Source organism: Podarcis erhardii (assembly GCF_964252035.2).
Source record: "Podarcis erhardii genome assembly, chromosome: 16".
NCBI lineage: Eukaryota > Metazoa > Chordata > Lepidosauria > Squamata > Lacertidae > Podarcis > Podarcis erhardii.
In genome coordinates, this window is record NC_138514.1 from 23,204,238 (window position 1) to 23,223,099 (window position 18,862).

Below are 18,862 nucleotides of genomic sequence, written 5' to 3' on the forward strand. Positions count from 1 at the left end.
TATGAATGAACAGAAGGCATAAGATAACAGGGGATTGCTTTATTTTGTGCCCTCTTGCCTAGATCTGCTGCTCCTCCGCAACATATAAATGACATCCATTTGGGAACCTAATAAGATAGGAGAAAGGGCTATCGTTTCTTCCCGAAATTTAGCACTCAGAGATCAAGAACAGCTCGTGATATCCTCAGTCACTGCTTCTGCATGATGCCCAAATGAAGAGATATGGGTCTTGGGTCAGTTTATATAGTCAGTAGGAGCTTGTGGCTGTTTGTTTCCCGGACTGCATCATTTTATCCTGTCTCAAGCATGCCCAAGGCGGGATAGGTTCTACAGCAGAGTTGAGAAGCAGTCCAAAGCCTGGGCAAATAGAGAGCAACAGTGCAGGCAGGTGCAAAAGCAGTCCAAATGTTGCTCAGAAGGCATCCCAAGACAAACACAAGACTGCATTGGTGTAAGCAAGAACACCCAGTGTTCAGCTGCAGCTCCTTAGAGGCTTCTGGAAGATGTCCTTATGTGAGGAGGGCCCTACGCACAGGGTGCACTTTACTCATGAGGAATCCTTTTTCTACTTACTTTGCCAAACCTTTATTAGGCAGTACAAGTACAGGCTATCATAAAACATCCCTATACACACACACACACACACACACACACACACACAAATAAACAGCCATGTAAAATATGTGATAACGAGAATTTTCACTTGAATTTCTTCCTGCTAATAGTGCCGTTCGCCACTCTAAGAGATACCGTTGACAAGAACCTCAGCCACCCTTGCAGTTACTTCTGGGTTAATGTCGACAGATAGAATCTGATAATTTAATTGTCTTGTTGTCTGCAAATAGGCACATCTCCTGAGCGTGAGGGTCCTGGCCTGCCTTTTAAGTCACCATTATGCCCAGTGGGTTCAGGGGTGGTTGTGACTCCTCAAGAGGATGAGCTCCCCTCTTTCACTGAGGTACCCCAGATAGCCTCCCCTAAGTTCCCTGGCTTCTCCTTGATAATTGGCATGGACCGCTCCTGGACGCCACTGGTTTTGGGGGGCTCCAGATCCTCCTTGCAGGAGGCATCCTCTACAGGGGCATGGCATACTTGGGAATGCAGGTAGGAGGCTTGTATTTGTGAATACACCCCATGAAAAAGCATGTGATGGACCCAAAGGTCCAAAATAGTAGGAGGGGGATTCTCAAGCACCTGGCAGGATGGTCTGGATTAAATTTAATGGTTCACAAGTTGTGTAAGTCTGAAGCACTTGACTTTGTTTTGATTAGGCTGGTTTGCTTTAAAAAAAAATACTCACCATGTCCTGCAAAAACCAATCATTTATTTTTATGCTGCCTTTCCAAAGTTCAAATGATGTGCAAGGTGGCTGACAACCTGTAAAAATTACATAACTACAAACCTAACAAAACTAGTCATAAACAATAGACAAAACATCAAAAAGTATGCAACCAAATTGAAAAATCATAAGATCCATATGTAAAATTAACATCAATTACAGCAACAACATCCCAGCTCTGCCAGCCTGTTCATTTACATTGTCTTCACTTGCTCTCAATTGGGTTCACTTTCCCGCAATGATGTCACCACATAGGCAGATCTAATTGGCTATGTAGCATTGTAATCTCATACCCTTGACTGTATGATCCCTGGTTGGCTGGGACCAAACCGTGACTAACTCTGAGAAGCATTTCATATATTTTCATTTGCCCTCATTTCCCCATTTTTATTATTATTATCAGGCAGTGAAACTGGAAGGGTTCCCCACTTCCCCAAGTGATGAGAAGTTCAGGAGCGGCGCTGCAGGGTTTAATTTCTTTAGGATGTGATCACTTGAGAGCAAACTGTGGTGTCTTTGTAATATTTCTTTTATTTGAGAGCATACATGCAAAACACAATGAAAACAAATAACAGACAGAACAATCAAAGCACAATTGCTAATTCTGCTTCAGATCCCCCAAAGCAACAATATGGTCCCCCACAGACTCTTCAGTCTGCTTCCTAACCAGCAAATCTAGTGAAGCACTCAGCAAATTCTGCCTCTGTGTTCAAATCCAAGGCTACAAATTTTCTCTCTGTCACTCCCAAATAGGATGGGTGTCACATCCTCGGGGCAGTAGAGAGATTCATGCAAGACTATGTGCATCATTTCTTATGCTTGTCTAACTGTCTTTCAGTTGAGCTTACTCCCAAATAAATATGATTTAAAACTCTCTTTGTTACATCCATCCACTGGCAGAGGAAGAGGGGAGCAGGGGGAGCACACCGCCCCCAGCACCACAATCCCGGTGGGGTGCCATCGTGGCTGCCCCCCCCATGCTGGGGACCACGCCCCCGCAGGCGATATGCCACGCCCCCAGGATGCGTGCCTCGCCCCCACCTGCTCTCAGTCCCCAGTGCCAGAGAATGAAGCTCCGCCTCTGCATCCATCCATAAATTTGTCCACCAAAATGGAGGCTTGCTTCCATATGTGGTGGGACTGCCTATGCACTGATCCATTTTGGAAGAAGATTTTTGAAGAAGCCAGTGCAATAATAAATCAGTAGATTACACCAAACCCCCCAAATGCCACTATTTTTCCATGTTGAGTGAAGAAAACCTTGGTCTATTGTAGAAAGGTTTACTTATATTTATTTTATATAAAACTGTTTTCTCTAAAACAAAGCTGCCCAGGTTATGAGATCTTTGGGGGAGGCCCTTCTCTCAGTTCCACCCACCACTACCACCACCACCGGCTTGGTAGATCTTCTCAGTGGCTGCTCCCAGACTTTGGAACTCCCTCCCTAAAGAAGTTAGATTGGCTCCCTCCTTGTTGTCCTTCCTCTGGCAGGTGCAAATTACCTTGTTACAACAGGCTTTGGGGAAGTGACAGAAATCAATGAAAGGGCTGGTGCTGTGCTTCTTTTTATTGTAATTATTTATATGATTTTAATAGAGCTTTCTCTCTCTCTCTCTCTCTCTCTCGCGCGCACACACACAGAGTTTTAATTCTATCAATGTTTAATTGCTTTTTAATGATAGTTGTTCCTCTATGCTTTTAGCTGTTCATATCTTTATACACAGGCCACCTTGAGTCCCTTTCAGGGAAAAAGGTAAAGATAAAGGTACCCCTGACCGTTAGGTCCAGTCGCAGACGACTCTGGGGTTGCGGCGCTCATCTCGCTCTATAGGCCAAGGGAGCTGGCGTTTGTCTGCAGACAGTTTCCGGGTCATGTGGCCAGCATGACTAAGCCACTTCTGGTGAACCAGAGCAGTGCACGGAAATGCCGTTTACCTTCCTGCCAGAGTGGTACCTATTTATCTATTTGCACTTTGACGTGCTTTCGAACTGCTAGGTTGGCAGGAGCAGGGACTGAGCAACAGGAGCTCACCCCGTTGCGGGGATTCGAACCGCTGACCTTCTGATTGGCAAGACCTAGACTCTGTGTTTTAGACCATAGCTCCATCCGCGTCCCTTTCAGGGAAAAAGGTGAGGTATAAATAAATATGTAATAATAATGATAATTTTGGGGTGTTGAAAATATTTGGAAAGGCCTTGTTTCTAATATGTTTGAAACTTAGTGCCAACAACTATGGATTATTTCTCTGATGGATTGACTGACTGCATGAAGCCACGTATAAATACTAATCAAACTGATAGCCTTGATAGGGACTGGTATAGATTTATGATATCTTCTGCAATGAAGGAACATAATTACAAACTGCCTGCTACACAGAGATCACTCCGGAAAGATAATCTGGATTAACAAATCTTTTTTTTTTTTTTATAAATATTTATTAAGGTTTTTTTTTTTTAAAATATAAATGCACACATAAAACAATCTTACTTTTATAACAACAAATTCTTCACTTCTTTGGACTCCCTCACGTCCCCCTCTCCCATTTACATCATTAAAAAAAAATTTTTCCAAACAAATTATCAACTTGTTTACAATCTCATGTCCACACATTCCAATATGATTTAACACTTTTTCCAATAAAATTTTTATATTTTCTTTAGTCTCACTTATCATCAAATTTAAATCTAGTTTAGTGGTGGCCAGTTTTTTATAATCTAGCATCCTTCTTAACATTCAAACAAATTACAATGTTTTTGTAGATACATCTTGAATTTCTCCCAGTCTTCCTCCATCTTTTCTTCTCCCAGGTCTCGGATTCTGCCAGTCATCTCGGCCAGTTGCATATAGTCCATCAGCTGCATCTGCCACTCTTCCAGTGTGGGTAAATCTTGAGTTTTCCAATTTTTTGCGATGAGAATCCTTGCTGCCGTTGTTGCATACATGAAAAATGTTCGATCCTTCTTTAACACCTTCTGGCCGACAATACCCAGAAGGAAGGCCTCTGGTTTCTTAGTGAAGGTATACTTAAATACCTTTTTCAGCTCATTGTATATCATTTCCCAGAAGGCCTTCACCTTAGGGCATGTCCACCAGAGGTGGAAGAATGTTCCTTCATTTTCTTTACATTTCCAACATTTATTGTCAGACGAATGGTATATTTTGGCAAGTTTAACTGGGGTCATGTACCATCTATATATCATTTTCATAACATTTTCCTTCAGAGCATTACATGCAGTGAAGTTCAACCCAGTGGTCCACAACCTTTCCCAGTCCTCAAACATAATGTTATGCCCAATATCCTGTGCCCATTTTATCATAGCCGATTTAACCATTTCGTCTTGTGTGTTCCATTTTAGCAGCAAGTTATACATTCTAGATAGTACCTTGGTTTTGGGTTCTAACAATTCTGTTTCTAACTTCGATTTCTCCACCTGAAACCCTAACTTTTTGTCATTTTTAAAAACTTCTTTAATCTGAGCATAATGTAACCAGTCTCGCACCTTATCCTTCATTTTCTCCAAACTCTGCAATTTCCAATTGTCTCCATCTTTTTCTAATAGTTCCCAATATTTTGGCCATTTGGCCTCCATATTGGGTCTTTTTCGGGCCTTAGCCTCCAGAGGTGAGAGCCACCTTGGAGTTTTGTTTTCCAATAAGTCTTTATATTTCGTCCAGACATTGAACAGTGCTTTCCTGACAATATGGTTCTTAAAGGCCTTATTGATCTTAACTTTGTCATACCATAAGTATGCATGCCAACCAAAAGCATTGTTAAAACCTTCCAAATCCAGCACGTCAGTGTCTTCGAGAAGTAGCCAATCTTTTAGCCAGCAGAAAGCTGCGGCTTCATAGTACAACTTTAAGTCTGGCAGGGCAAAGCCACCTCTTTCTTTCGCATCTGTTAATATCTTAAACTTAATTCTGGGCTTTTTGCCCTGCCAGACAAATTTAGATATATCTTTCTGCCACTTCCGGAAGCACTCCGTTTTGTCCACAATCTGTAATGTTTGAAACAAAAACAACATTTTTGGCAATACATTCATCTTAATAGCAGCAATTCGGCCTAACAAAGAAAGCTTCAATTTTGTCCAACTATCCAAGTCTCTCTTAATTTCAGACCAACATTTTTCATAATTGTCCTTAAATAGACTCAGGTTTTTTGCTGTTATGTTTACCCCTAGGTATTTTACTTTTTTAACCATAGTTAGTTCTGTTTCTCTCTGAAACCTTTCCGACTCTGTATCTGTCAAATTTTTTCCCAACACTTTAGTTTTCTGTTTATTTAATTTAAATCCTGCCACCCGACCAAAATCCTGTATCAGTTGTAATACTCTTTTCGTACTAGATTCTGGCTCCTGCAGAGTCAAAACTAGGTCATCTGCAAAAGCTTTCAATTTGTATTGTTTCGCTCCGACCTGAATCCCTTCCACCAACCGGTCCCCTCTGATCAAGTTCAAGAGCACCTCCAGAACCGAAATGAATAACAAAGGGGAAATCGGGCAGCCTTGTCGTGTTCCTTTTTCAATTTTGAACTCTTCTGTAACCACATTGTTAACTATCAGTTTGGCCTTTTGTTCTGAATATATTGCGTCAATCCCATTCTCAAACCCCCGTCCCACTCCCATTTCATTCAAATTTCCCTTCATAAATTTCCAAGAAATATTGTCAAAGGCCTTCTCCGCATCTATGAAAATTAACACTGCTTTTGTATTTATGTCTGTTTGCAGAAGTTCCAAAACGTCAATAATGTTCCTAGTATTTGCAAACATATGTCTACCTGGGAGAAAGCCTGCCTGGTCTTTATGAATTACTTCATTAAGCACTCTTTTGAATCTACTTGCCAAAATGTCTGCAAATATTTTGTAATCCACATTCAAAAGGGAGATGGGACGATAGTTTTTGAGTTGTGTCTTTTCAGCTTCAGATTTTGGTATCAATGTGATAAAGGCTTCCTTCCACGATTCCGGCGCCTTCTTCCCTTCCATAATTTCATTACAGACCTCCATCATTGGTTGGGTCAGATAGTCTTTTAATATCTTGTAATACTTGGAGGTCAAACCGTCTGGCCCTGGAGATTTGCCCAGTTGCATGTTCTGAATAGCTTGTTCAATCTCTTGTTGTGTTATTTTGTTGTTCAGGATTAATCTGTTTTTTTGTGACAACTTTGTTAATCCATTTCTTTCCAGAAATTGTTTAATCTCAACCTCATCTTGCGGCCCTTGAGTGTATAATTTTTTAAAGTATCTCTGGAAGCACTTTCTAATTTCCATGGGGTTCTGGATATTTCTTCCTTCAATTTCTAGGTTTGTAACTGTATTTAATTTCTATCTCTTCTTCAACTGCCAAGCTAGCAGTTTTCCACATTTATTTGCCGATTCAAAAGTTTTTTGTTTCATTAATTTAATCTTCCATTCTATTTCTTGGTTTATCAATTTAGAATATTGGGCTTGGTATAGTTTAATTTCTCTCAGAATCGGCTGTGACTTCGGGTTTGATCTTAATTTCTTCTCCAATTCTTTAATTTTCTGCAAAATCTTATCTTTCCTTTCATTTTGTGTTCTTTTCTTTACAGTGTTCTGTTGTATCAAGAACCCCCTCATCACAGCTTTGCTTGCGTCCCAGATAGTTCTTTTTTCCACCGTAGTGTTCATATTTATTTCAAAATAATCCTTCAAGGTTTTTTGGGCCTTCTTGACAATCTCCTGATCTCTAAACAAGCTATCATTCATCTTCCATCTAAAGGAGCCGGTTGGCAATAGTGTCATATCCATCTTCAGCGCATTATGGTCGGAGCAGGTCTTTGGGCAGATTTCCACTTTTCTGACCTTGGGTGCCAGACCTCTAGATATCCATATTTGGTCGATTCTTGTCCAAGTCAGTTGGGCTTCAGAGAAGAATGTTCCCTCTCTTCCCAGGGGGTTCTTAGTTCTCCAAATATCAATCCAGTCCATATTGTCAGCCATTTCAAAAAAGGTCTTTGGTAGTCTGCCGTCTTTTGTAACGTTTTGATTTTGTGACTTATCCATGTTTGTCGATACGACCCCATTCATATCTCCCATCATAATGATGTTGTTGTAGTCCAGATAGTCCAGCATAGTCTCATGCAACTTCTTGTAAAATTCCGATTTCCCGTCATTTGGTGCGTAGATTCCTAATATCAGAATCTTTTCTCCTTGATGTTGTATCTCAATTCCTAATATTCTTCCATGTTCATCTTTGAATAAGAATTTAGGTGACAGGCTCTCTTTTGCATATATCACCACTCCTCGCTTCTTTACTCTGTCCGAAGATATAAATTCTTGGCCAAGTCTTTTGTTTATTAACACCTTTCTATGGAGCCTAGTCACATGTGTTTCTTGTAAGCAGATAATATCCAATTGTTCTTTTTTTAGTATATGAAAAATTTTCCTCCTTTTTTCCGGGATATTGCAGCCATTAATGTTCCAACTCAAAAGTTGCAGAGACATCCTGAATAAATCTGGTTATTTTTCAAGGGGTGGTATCTTGTTCAGAGAATCTTCAGAGTCCAAGGGTGCAGATGCCTCTGGTGTTTCAGGCCCTGGAAGTTGGTCAATTCCTTTGTGAAGGTCCTCTCCGTATACGTTCAGAAATTTATCTCTGTCTTCCGATGTTCTGATTTTGATCTTCTTCCCTCTAAAGGTAAAAGATAGTCCTTGAGGAAATTCCCACCTAAAGATGATTGAATTCTTCCTTAGTAGTCTTGTCAACTCCAAATAGTCAGATCTAAGATCTAGCAGTTGTTTAGGAATATCCTTGTAGATCTCAATTCTTTTGTCCAAAATGTCCAGTGACTTTCCGTAGTGTAGGCCCAAAATCTTATCCCTTTCCTCCTTTGACCTCAATATTATCAAACAGTCTCTGGGCTTCTCTTTCTTTAGAAGTCTTCCGAGCCTAAAAGCTGAAACAATTTTAAAGTCCTTTTCCTCTAAACTCCAAAATTTGGAGAATTCTTTAGTCAGAAACTCAGCTAGGTTGCCTTCTTCCACTTCTGGTATTGCTCTTATCCTTAAATTGCTCTCCCTGTTCCGCAGTTCAAGCATGGACAAATAGGTCTGATGTTCGCCTACTTGCTTGCAGAGTGGTCTTACCTCTTGTTCTAAATTTTCAAGTTTTTGGCTGGTATCTTCAGCCAATTTCCGATTTTCCCCTGCAGCCTCCTTCAATTCTCCGATTGCTTGAGTATTCTGTGCAACTTGTCCAGATAATTTATTTAAACATTCTATGTTCTGCTCAATTTTATATGTTTGCTCATCAGCTTTCTTGTCCAAAGATTCTACTTTCTTATCCAAAGATTCTAATTTTTCAAAAATTTTCTCTAAAATAGTAGTGCTTGCCCCTGAGGCCATATCTTCCAGTTGTAATTCCTCAGTTTCTCCCTCCCCTGCCCGTGGCAGAGAAACAGTTTCGACCTCAGAGGGCAAAGTAGGCACAGATGATCTACGTGCCTGTGAGGCTGCGGTTAAAGTTGTCAAAGTTGTTTGTTTAGTTCTTCCTCTCCTTCTTGTACCACTCATTCCAAAGTTATCTAAAATTCAAGGTCAAGCTGAGTTGTTCCCATGAGAAAGCCCCGGCACAGATGGTCACAGTCAATAAGGGGCCGGGAAAAAGAAAGTAAAGTAAAAGTCACTGTTATGAGTCCCAAATCCTCTAGGGGGAGTTTAAAATATTTCAGGGAAGAAATCAATTTCAGTTAAAATAAAGTCAAATTTCTAAGTCCAAGAACCTTCAATAAAAAGATTTTTCAGCAGAGTTAAGGTTTAGTACAACAACAGTATTTCTGATGGTGTAAGCTGGTAATCCAAATGCTTCAAAGTAACAAGTTCAGACTCTCTCAGATTGTTTCAAAGTTCAGATTCAAAGTATCCAAGCTGCAAACTGCAAGCTGACAGCTCAGTTTCTCAGGCAGTTCCAGCGCCTGGGGTTTTTAGTTAAAATGTAGCTCCAAAGGGAGAAAGATTAAAATATAACTAAAATTCATAAGAGTCCAGCACATGAGGTTATTTATTCCACTTAAAATAAAGTTCAATGGGTGCTCAGATCAAATAGTTTAAAAGGTCTCTCTTTGCCTCCACTCCTCCACGCTCTTTGCGTTCAAGTTCAATGGGAGCGGAAGACGGACTTCCTGTTTTTCGTCAATCCGCTTTCAGCCAAATTTAATGTTTTAAAGTCCCGAATTACATACAGTCAGTTGTTTACTCACGGGTTGTTGTTTTTAAAGCATAAATTTCAGGAAGAAAGGTCAGCGCTCACTGGCAACAGCTACGCGGCTTCACTCCGCCGATTGCGGAACGACCCACAGCGCCGCAGCCTCCTCCGCGATCCGGAGCCCCTTACGAGGCTCCCTCAACGTTTCGGTGGCCGCTTCTGGCGCCCGCCGGGTCCCGGGACCGCAGGCTTCTGCTGCCTGCGGTTTTCCGTTTTTGGGTCTCCGCTGCGCCGTAGCGGACGACCCTTTCTCGTGCGGAGCTTCCCTTCCCGTTAGGAAAGGGCAGCCATTACCCTTCGCGCCGCCTCCGGAAGTCCAACAAATCTTTTATATAAATGATGAACTCATGAACTTTGCCTCAGTGGGATTTGAGTGTTATTTATGTATTGTTATGTTTGTTTTATACAAAACCAATAAAACATATATTGTATATTTATATATACAATGAGACTGATTCATTCTGATCGAGACAGCAGTTTTACATCTTCATCCCATTCACTATGTTGCCCTGAATGGTCTAGGACCATGCCTATGACTAATCCAGAGAGAGGGAGAAGAGAAACTCAGCAACAAGGGCACACATCAGTGCCAAACAAGCTGATGTGGGTGGCAGAATGGTGAATAATTGTATGTTTTGAGGAAATGTTTCTACAGCTCCAAAACAGCTTTTTTTAAAAGCAAAAAGCAAAAGCAAAATATATAAATGGAAACTGGAGAGCGCAGCTTTAGTCTTGTTTTTATTTTTCTGTTAGTATGGCTGTTGAGCACCATCGTTTATCTATTGCTGTGATCCAACCAGTGCATTTCCCGCCCTTTGACTGGAATGCAGCACCCACTAGGCGTGGTAGCCAGTGCCCATGTGGCAGCTACAAGCAAAAGAAGAAGAAGATGTCCTTTGTCCCAAAGAGCAGGAATGATTTGTAACAATGGACAGGTTGCTCTCAGCCTCTTTTCCCAAGGTTCTGTGTTGCGTATTGTTAATTTGCCCAGCCCTCTTTCTAAGCACGTAATGTTGCCTGCTGTCCCGGAACAGTTCTTTTGGAGCCTTCCGCTCGTGGCTTTGTGGAACATCAACTTTTCATGTTGAACAGCAGGTGGTGTTCAACAGAACACCTCGCAGTAAATGCCTAATATCTGTTCCGCACGTACAGACCTGTGTGCCTTTGCTGATAGGAATGTGCAGATTGAAGGGCTGCATGCAGGAGATATGGAGGCACCAGAGAGAAGGAGTTTGTGACAAATATTGTCACATGTGCCTCATCCTGGTTTGTAGCAACAGCAGATGCAAAACCAGGAGGGTATCTCAGAATCGCAGCACAGCCATAACCGCACATAGAACTTAATGTAGTTTGGTAGCTTACTCAGAGTAAGGAAAAGATCTTCCTTCCTTCCTTCCTTCCTTCCTTCCTTCCTTCCTTCCTTCCTTCCTTCCTTCCTTTTCCGCTCCTCAAGCTCCTTCCACTTCTCCTCCTGAACTGGACCACTCCCTCCAGGACACCTCTGCAGGGTCCATGTGTGTGAGAGAGAGACACACACACACACACAGAGAGAGAGAGAGAGAGAGAGTGCAAATGTGAATGTGTGTGTGTGAGAGAGAGAGAGAGAGAGAGAGAGAGAGAGCGCGCGCAAATCAGTGGTGTAGCATGGGGGACACAGGGGTGGTTGCCCCGGGCACAAAATTATTAGGGGCACAAACTTTCAACGCCCAGTGCCACCTCAGTATAGCTGCATGCTTCCTTCGCTGGCTTCATTGAAAACAGCTTCTCCATATGAACCAGGAAGTGACCTTTTCATAGAATGGAATTATTCTTCTTATCGCTGCAGCTGTGGTTTCCTAGGTGATGCAGATGCCGTTAGGCAGTTGAATACACAGCTCTGGGCACTGGCAACCCACGCTATGCCACTGTCCCAAACTTGTCTATCTGGCCCTCAGCTATCTTCCTGGACCATAGCCCCACCCCCCAGGAACACCCCTTTCCCCCAGACCACACCTCTCACCTTCCCTGCTTTGCATCCTCCTCGTGTGTTTTTGCCTTGCTGGAAGGCATCCTTGAACTCTGATAATGCTTTTTGCTTACTTGGACAGAGGCTAGAGAGTGATGTGCGACTAAATCAGCATTTGTTGCTCCACCCACATTCTGGCTCTGCCCACTGCAGCATGTGGCCTCCTGGGAGGTTGCCTAGAAGGGCATGTAGCCCTTGGGTTGAAAAAGAATTTCCTCACCTCAGTCACAGATAGCCTTAAAAGGCATGAAGGCGCATATCCATCATTTATAATGTTTTTGTTGGTTATCATTCTGGAAGCTGGCTGGTCCTTTCCACTTTGCATGCAGAAGATTCCAGCCAAGCAGAAGCTCATCTACCTCAATTAACAGCAAGGCAAGCAGAAGCTGGCAAGCGCCAGGCATAGATTTTCAGTGCAGAAATTCTCAATCAAAGCAGCTGCCCTGCTGGTGAGGGATGTCTCTTAACTGCTAGCACCTGGGGAAGTTTGCAGCCTCCGTTTCAGCATCACCTCGGCTCACTCATTGTGGCACCTTCCCACTCAGAGCAGCCAGTCAGTGTTCAAAGGATGTTCCCTAGTGATGGAATGTGTTCAAAATCTAAATAACAAATGCATGATAAAAAGAGGCGATTTGCAGCTCCGTACTCCAAGCTCACGCAGTCTTCACCCCAATGAAACCACGGCAACTGCATTAGCTCATGGTCATTCCCATTGGGTTGCAGGGAAGCCGTGAATCAAGACACTTGCTTGAAGGGTTGTGGCTCTCTGAGGCCCAGTGTCTGGGGGCCGGCCCTATCATTAGACAGAGTGTGACAAGCAGCCGATGTTGGGAGAAGTGGGAAATGGTGGTGGTTTGCTGGAGAATCCTGCATCCCTGAAGCTTGCTTGTTGCTTTCAGGAACAGGGAAAGAATCATAGAATTGCAGAGCTGGAAGGGACCAGAAGAGTCATCTAGTCCAACCTCTTGCAATGCAGGAATCTTTTTGCTTAATGTAGAGCTTGAACCCACAACCCTGAGAATAAGAGTCTCATGTTCTACCAACTGAGCTATCCAGGAAGCTCAGGTTGTCCTGGGTTCAGCATCAGAGGAAGATTGACGTGTGAGTCCAGTGGGCTTTGATATGTGGATGGTGCTGTCTATCAGCATGGGGCAGCAAAATATCTTAGACCAACTGCTTGCTCATTTGCCTCCAGAGCTGGATCCTGGTGGTGGGTGCTCCCATGCGGAGGTCCCTCAAAGTTGGTTTAGTGGGGAATGGCCAGCTCAAGCATTAAAAAAAATGTAAGCCGACCAGCTGCAGACCACTGGCCACACCCACCCAAGTTTAGCTGGCCTGTTAGCATGTATCATTTAGTTAGTTCATAAAATGTATATACCGCTTGGCGCTATATATATATACCCTCAACAACCTAAAAGTGGTTTAGAATAAGAATAAAGCAAAATTATCACTTAAAAGCAATTATTTTAAATACTTCGAAAATAAGTAAAAGTGATAGGCTAAAAATAGATAAAAACACATGCCAATGTTCCATACGTCTAGACACAACTTGCTTAAACAAAAAGGCTCAAAGAAGGTGCCAAAAAGATAACACTGAAGTACCCTGATTTCAGTAGGAAGGGAGTACCAAGTTTGGGTGCTGCCACACTAAAAGATTTCTTGAAAATGCAAAATAGGTATTATGTGCAACCTATAACAGTGCCAGTTCCTTAGATGGACGTTTTTGAGTGGTCATATACAGGCTAAGGTGATGTCACAGGTAAACTGGTCCCAAGCTGTTAAGGGATTTATATACTAGCAATAACACCTTGAACTAATATAACATCCATGTTAGTCTCAGTTAAGAATGCTAGAAATATTTTTTAGGGGTGAGGGAGAGCATGGCAGGTCAGATGTTGGGAAGCATATTAGCTTTTCTCCTGATGGTGGACATCTTGACTTGCAGGAGTTTGTGCCTGTGGCCTTCCAGATGTTTGACTTCAACTTCCACCTGCCCCAGCCAGTATGGTCAGGAATGATGGAATTGGTAGTCCAATAATATCTGGAGGGCCACAGGTCTCCCATTCCTGGTGTAAATGTTGTGAGTGCCAGTGTTGCATAGAGCAGGGTTTCCCAAACTTGGGTCTCCAGCTGGTTTTGGACTACAGTTCCCATCATCCCTGACCACTGGTCCTGCTAGCTAGGGATGGTGGGAGTTGTAGTCCAATTGGAAAACCAAGTTTGGGAAACCCTGGACTAAAGCGTTGGACTGTGACCTGGGTTCAAATCCCTATGCAGCCACAAAACTTACCAGGTGGCGATGGGCCCACCTCTGCATTCTTGCTTTGCAGGGGGTTGAACTAGATGACCCTTAGGGTAACCTTACAAGTCTACAATTCTATGATTCACTGTCTCCCAGCTTCAGCTACCTCCCAGGGTTACTCTGGGGATAAAATGGTGAGGTGGAAAACCACGTCCTCCACCCTTGAGCTCCTTTGAGGAACGGTGGGATATAAATGCAACAAAGATAGATGGGTTAGATGTTTAGGCGTGTGCAAGATCTCAGATTCAAATGCACAGAGCATCCCGGGTATAATAAGACATACCTCTTCTCTCGCTCTCTCATGCATGCGCACACACCATTCCTTCTCCTCTCTGAGGAGCCCTGCTCACTGTACACAGATGCTGGCTTTTGTTCTTTTAATTACACCTCCTGCCGATCAGAAAGATAAGCCCAAATGGAGTGACTGCATGAAGCGAAGGAGCCTATAAGTTATTCATAAGTTCAAGCTTGAGCTCTTCTCTTACCTTCACTGCATGACACCTTCAAAACATATTATTCATCTGTCTCTCCCCCCCTCCCTGCCACCCCCCACTCCTTTGGGAAGAGAGCAGGTAATTGTAGTAAATACATCACTGCCAAGGCAACTTCATTGCTGCAGAGCCCACACTGTCCTATAGGTGGGAAATGAATGCAAGCGACTCTCTCTCTCTCTCTCTCTCTCTCTCTCTCTCTCTCTTGCATGGGGCAGGGTGGTGGAATGGCACAGATGGCTTCCAAAAGAAATATTCAGCCTCAATTACACCTCTGACAACAGAGATGCAGACACAAGGCAGGAAGCTGGAGGATTCATGGCAAAATGGGCTGTGATGGCCAATATGTGGACCTAACAGAATTGTCAAGGCTGCAGGGCGGTAGCAAGGATTGGACAAGCACACGAGTGCTGGTCTGCCCCATCTAAGAAGCTTCCAAGTACAAGCAGGAGTGGCTACTAGGCATAATGGTGATGCTTTGTCCCCAACAATGCTTCTAATAACAGTTGCTGGAAACTGCAGTTGGGGAAAGTAGTCTTGTGTTCAGATCCTGATTGTGAGTTCCTCACAGGCATCTGGTTGGCCACGGTGAGAACAGGATGCTGGACTCGATAGGTCACTGGCCTGATCCATCACAGGCTTTTTTTCATGTTATTGGGGATGTGGGCTCTTTTTTTCTGTCGAGAACTGCATTTCCTTGTGGGGCAATCTGTAGGGAAGATGCATGCCAATGAGAGGACTGTGCCCAAAGTAGTTGGAGCAAGCCCTTTTACCTCTCTCCGCTTTGGTGACAGCTTTTTCTCTGTCTCTTTCCTTTCTTTTTCCTTTCCCACCTGCTCTGTGATATTAAGGGCCCCCAGATGCCCACCTCCAGTCAAAAGAATAAGAGCATGTGTTTGGTTTTTAGAACAGGAAATATTCTTGATAGAATAGCAAAGTAGGGGACTGAAAAATGCAAGGTTTGAAGCAGGTGCCCTACAGGTCAGACACTGATTCATTTCACTGCCACATTTAAAAGGGGCAGACCCATCTGGTGTGGAAGGTTGGCTGAAGTTCTGCTAGGGTGGGGCTTTATAAGGGCTTGCATGAAAGAGGCCTTTTTGATACTGCTGCCATGGCTTCCTTTATGCTTAAAGGAAGATGGTGGGGGAGATTGGTGAGGTATAAAGGGAAGGGGTTGGTCAGGGAGGAGCATTTGGCAAAAGTGTAGGTGGGGTTTGCAAGTGGGGCAAGCCAGGGCATCGGCCCCTAGTAAATTCATATGAACACATGAAACCGTTGCATGTACGTTCTCAAGCCCAGCACTCTTAACTTTGTCTGGTAGCCGATTTCCAAGATTTCAGACCAATGTCCTTCCCAGCTCTGGGTCCTGCAGTCTTCATTCTGTAGGGGCCATGGATGGAGCTATAAGTTTTCTCCAAAAGAGGCTATCTGCTGGATATGAGATTATATTATGAAGCATCTTGTCTTTGTTGGTTGAAGGAATGGATCACATTGGAGAATCCACATATCCACATATCTTAGATTTAGAAAGTCATCTTAGATTTAGAAAGTCATGGTACACCTATTTGGTGAAAGTACACAAAGGATTTACAAATCACATAATTAGGAAACAATTGTATAGAATATGGGATAAATACAACAACTTATTGGAGACAAAAACACCACTTTAGATCTCACCTTTGGAAGCCATAGCGGCAAAGAAAAAGAATATGATAGAAGGTTGTACAACTTATAGAAATTTATTAAAACAAGAGGGAGGAGAATTTAAATTAAGAGAATTTAAGGAATTATCAGGAAAGTTAACAAGGGTACAATATCATCATTTGAATGAAGTATTTAAGAAAGATAAGAAACAAGGGTTTGGGGAACAAATATCACAAATGGAGAGAGACTGTTGGAATGTAAAGTTAAAGTTCTGTCTAAAATATATAGGATATTATTGAATTGGAAGACAAAGGATGAGCAAGTAAAATCTTCAATGACACACTGGGCAATAGATGTTGATTATAATATACAGGTAGATACAGAAGTGTGGAATGATTGTGGAATACAGAAATAAAATTTACAGCATGCTATTGTTTAAGAGAAAACTATATGAAAATGTTATATAGATGGTATCTAAAACTGAGTAAACTGGCAAAACTGTATAAATCAAAATCGAATAAGTGTTGGAAAAGCAAAGAGAAAGAAGGTACAATTCTATGCAACTTACTTGGTAGTAGGTTTGGAGGAGAAATTCAATTTTGCTTGCATTTTAATGAGAAACTACCCACGTTTTGCACTTCCTGAAAGAATATGTGAACTGAAACATGCGATCCTTCAAAAACCTGCAGTTCTCTGAATGGTCATTCTCCATCCAAACAATATGTACAAAAATGCATATTTGAAGGGGAGATACACAAGGAGCATATATTACTGAAAACAACATGTGAAGGGGCATTGTATTAAAGGAAATGGATTGTGAAATGTGTTTATTAATCAAAACTTCATACAAGGAGTAAGGGAAATTTGCACAAGAATGCCGATGAATTTTCATGAGGATTTAAAAAAAATAAAAATAAATCACAAATTGATACAGAAATGCAAAGAACTGAAGTGAAGATTGGGAGAACAAGAAACCAAGAGAACTGAAACGAACTGCTTTGTCCATTGCTGCTTGGAAGTAGGTCCCACTGAACTACGTGAGACTTCGTTTTCATTAAACACCCGCACACAGCCTTGTGCCGTCGGGCAGCAATTGCTTTGCAAATTCTGCCATTCCATCCAGTTATGAGCAAAGCTGTAACAGAAGGCTCTGGAAGGGGCACTAGGGAGAAGAGAAAAGAAGCGGAGGTGGGATTAGGAACATGCGTTTCGCTTGCCCTTAATTTTTTGCGAGGTCATTCATGGGCCACTTGTGACACTTTCCCAGCTCTTTCCATCATGTCTAATTTTCTCTGTGACTTTGTATAATCTCGTCTCCTCTGCGCCAGCAATTGCTTCCCCAAAAGTGAACTCAGCAAGTTCATTTCTGTTTACAGAGCGATTACAGCTGAGCCCATTAAGCACAATAGCTGCCGTGTCAAGAAAGAGTGCCGGGTCATTCGCCCCGGCGCTGGAGATTGTTCAATACTTTGTCGGAATGGCTCTTGTGCCGTCTTTAACACACGTGCCTGCCAATGCATTATGCATGCAGGGCTTGGGCTTCCCACGCTCCTAAGAAGGAGCCCCAGTGGAACGGCCTGTAAGGAACGCTTCAGAGATAAAAACCCCAGCAACCAGCAACTCTGGCACTGAGCACATATCATTGTTTTCCATTAAAATTTAACTGATGGTGAATTAAGTGCTCAGGGACTATTTGATCTTTGAAGCACCGGAGGGCAAGATAGAGGGCACAGGAAAGTGGAATCTGAGTAGCCATAGGCGCTTGGCTCTGGGGCTAGAAAAGCCACATTCTGTAACCACAAAATCCAACCTACTTGGAATAAATTATACAACATGGGGGAGGGTGGGAGATGCATGTGTTTGTTTGACTTGCATGGCAGGGGAACTGCTCTTGTTCTCAGAATTCAGAAGGTGTGTTTATATATCAAGATTCCTAACCTGCTTTCAAATTTCCATGGCAAATGGAAGAATTAAGAAGAAAAGGAAATAAAACGGGGGGGGGGGGAGGTTATCAGGGATCTGCTTAAATGTGAAATTCCTTGTTTGATAGTGATTTTTGTCTCTGGGAACAAGATCATGGGAAGCAGAATATAATGAAAGGTGTGTGTGTGCAAGCGCTATTCATCCTACACAAAAGTGTGCAACCTTGCCCCTTGCTCCGAGAGGTTCTTCCAGTCTTTTCAAATCTCTTTTGCCTCCCTTCACAATTCCTCACTCTGCCTTATGAAAGGGCCAGCCCCACCATTAGGCAGGGGAAGATGGGGAGTGGGGAGTGGTGGCAAGGAGCTAAAAGGGCAGAGCTGCGTGCACCAGACAGCCTCCCTTAAAACCTCCAAGCTAGCATCCTGTCCTCAGGGGCAGGGGAGGACTGTGTATTATCACCAGCATCAATGTCGACCCAAAGCATCTTTCTGCCCGAGGCTGAGCAGGCAGTGGCAGCTGGTGCCCATTGGGACTGGTAGGGCTGGTGACAAGGAGACCAACAATAGGAGTAGGTGAAGACAAGGAGAGAGATGGAGCCACTTGATTCTAGTTTGAGTTCTACTGGCATTCCTCAAGGGCAACACTGAGACTAAGGAGGTGGAAGCTGACAGACAGGGCAGGTGGAGGGGGTGAGAGGGTGGCTGAAGGCAGCCTGAGGTTCAATAGGCAGTGCACCATTTTCCTAATGGACCAGCATGGGACAATGTTTCCCCCACAGTCAGAACAGAATTGGCTTTGAAGGAACCTTTTCTGATAGACCAAACACACCCTACACCACCATGCAACCTGTCTCCTGTTCCTATAGGGCCAAAGATACAAGACCCTGAAACCCAAAGAACCAAGGGAGAGCCAGAGCTCAATATAAGTC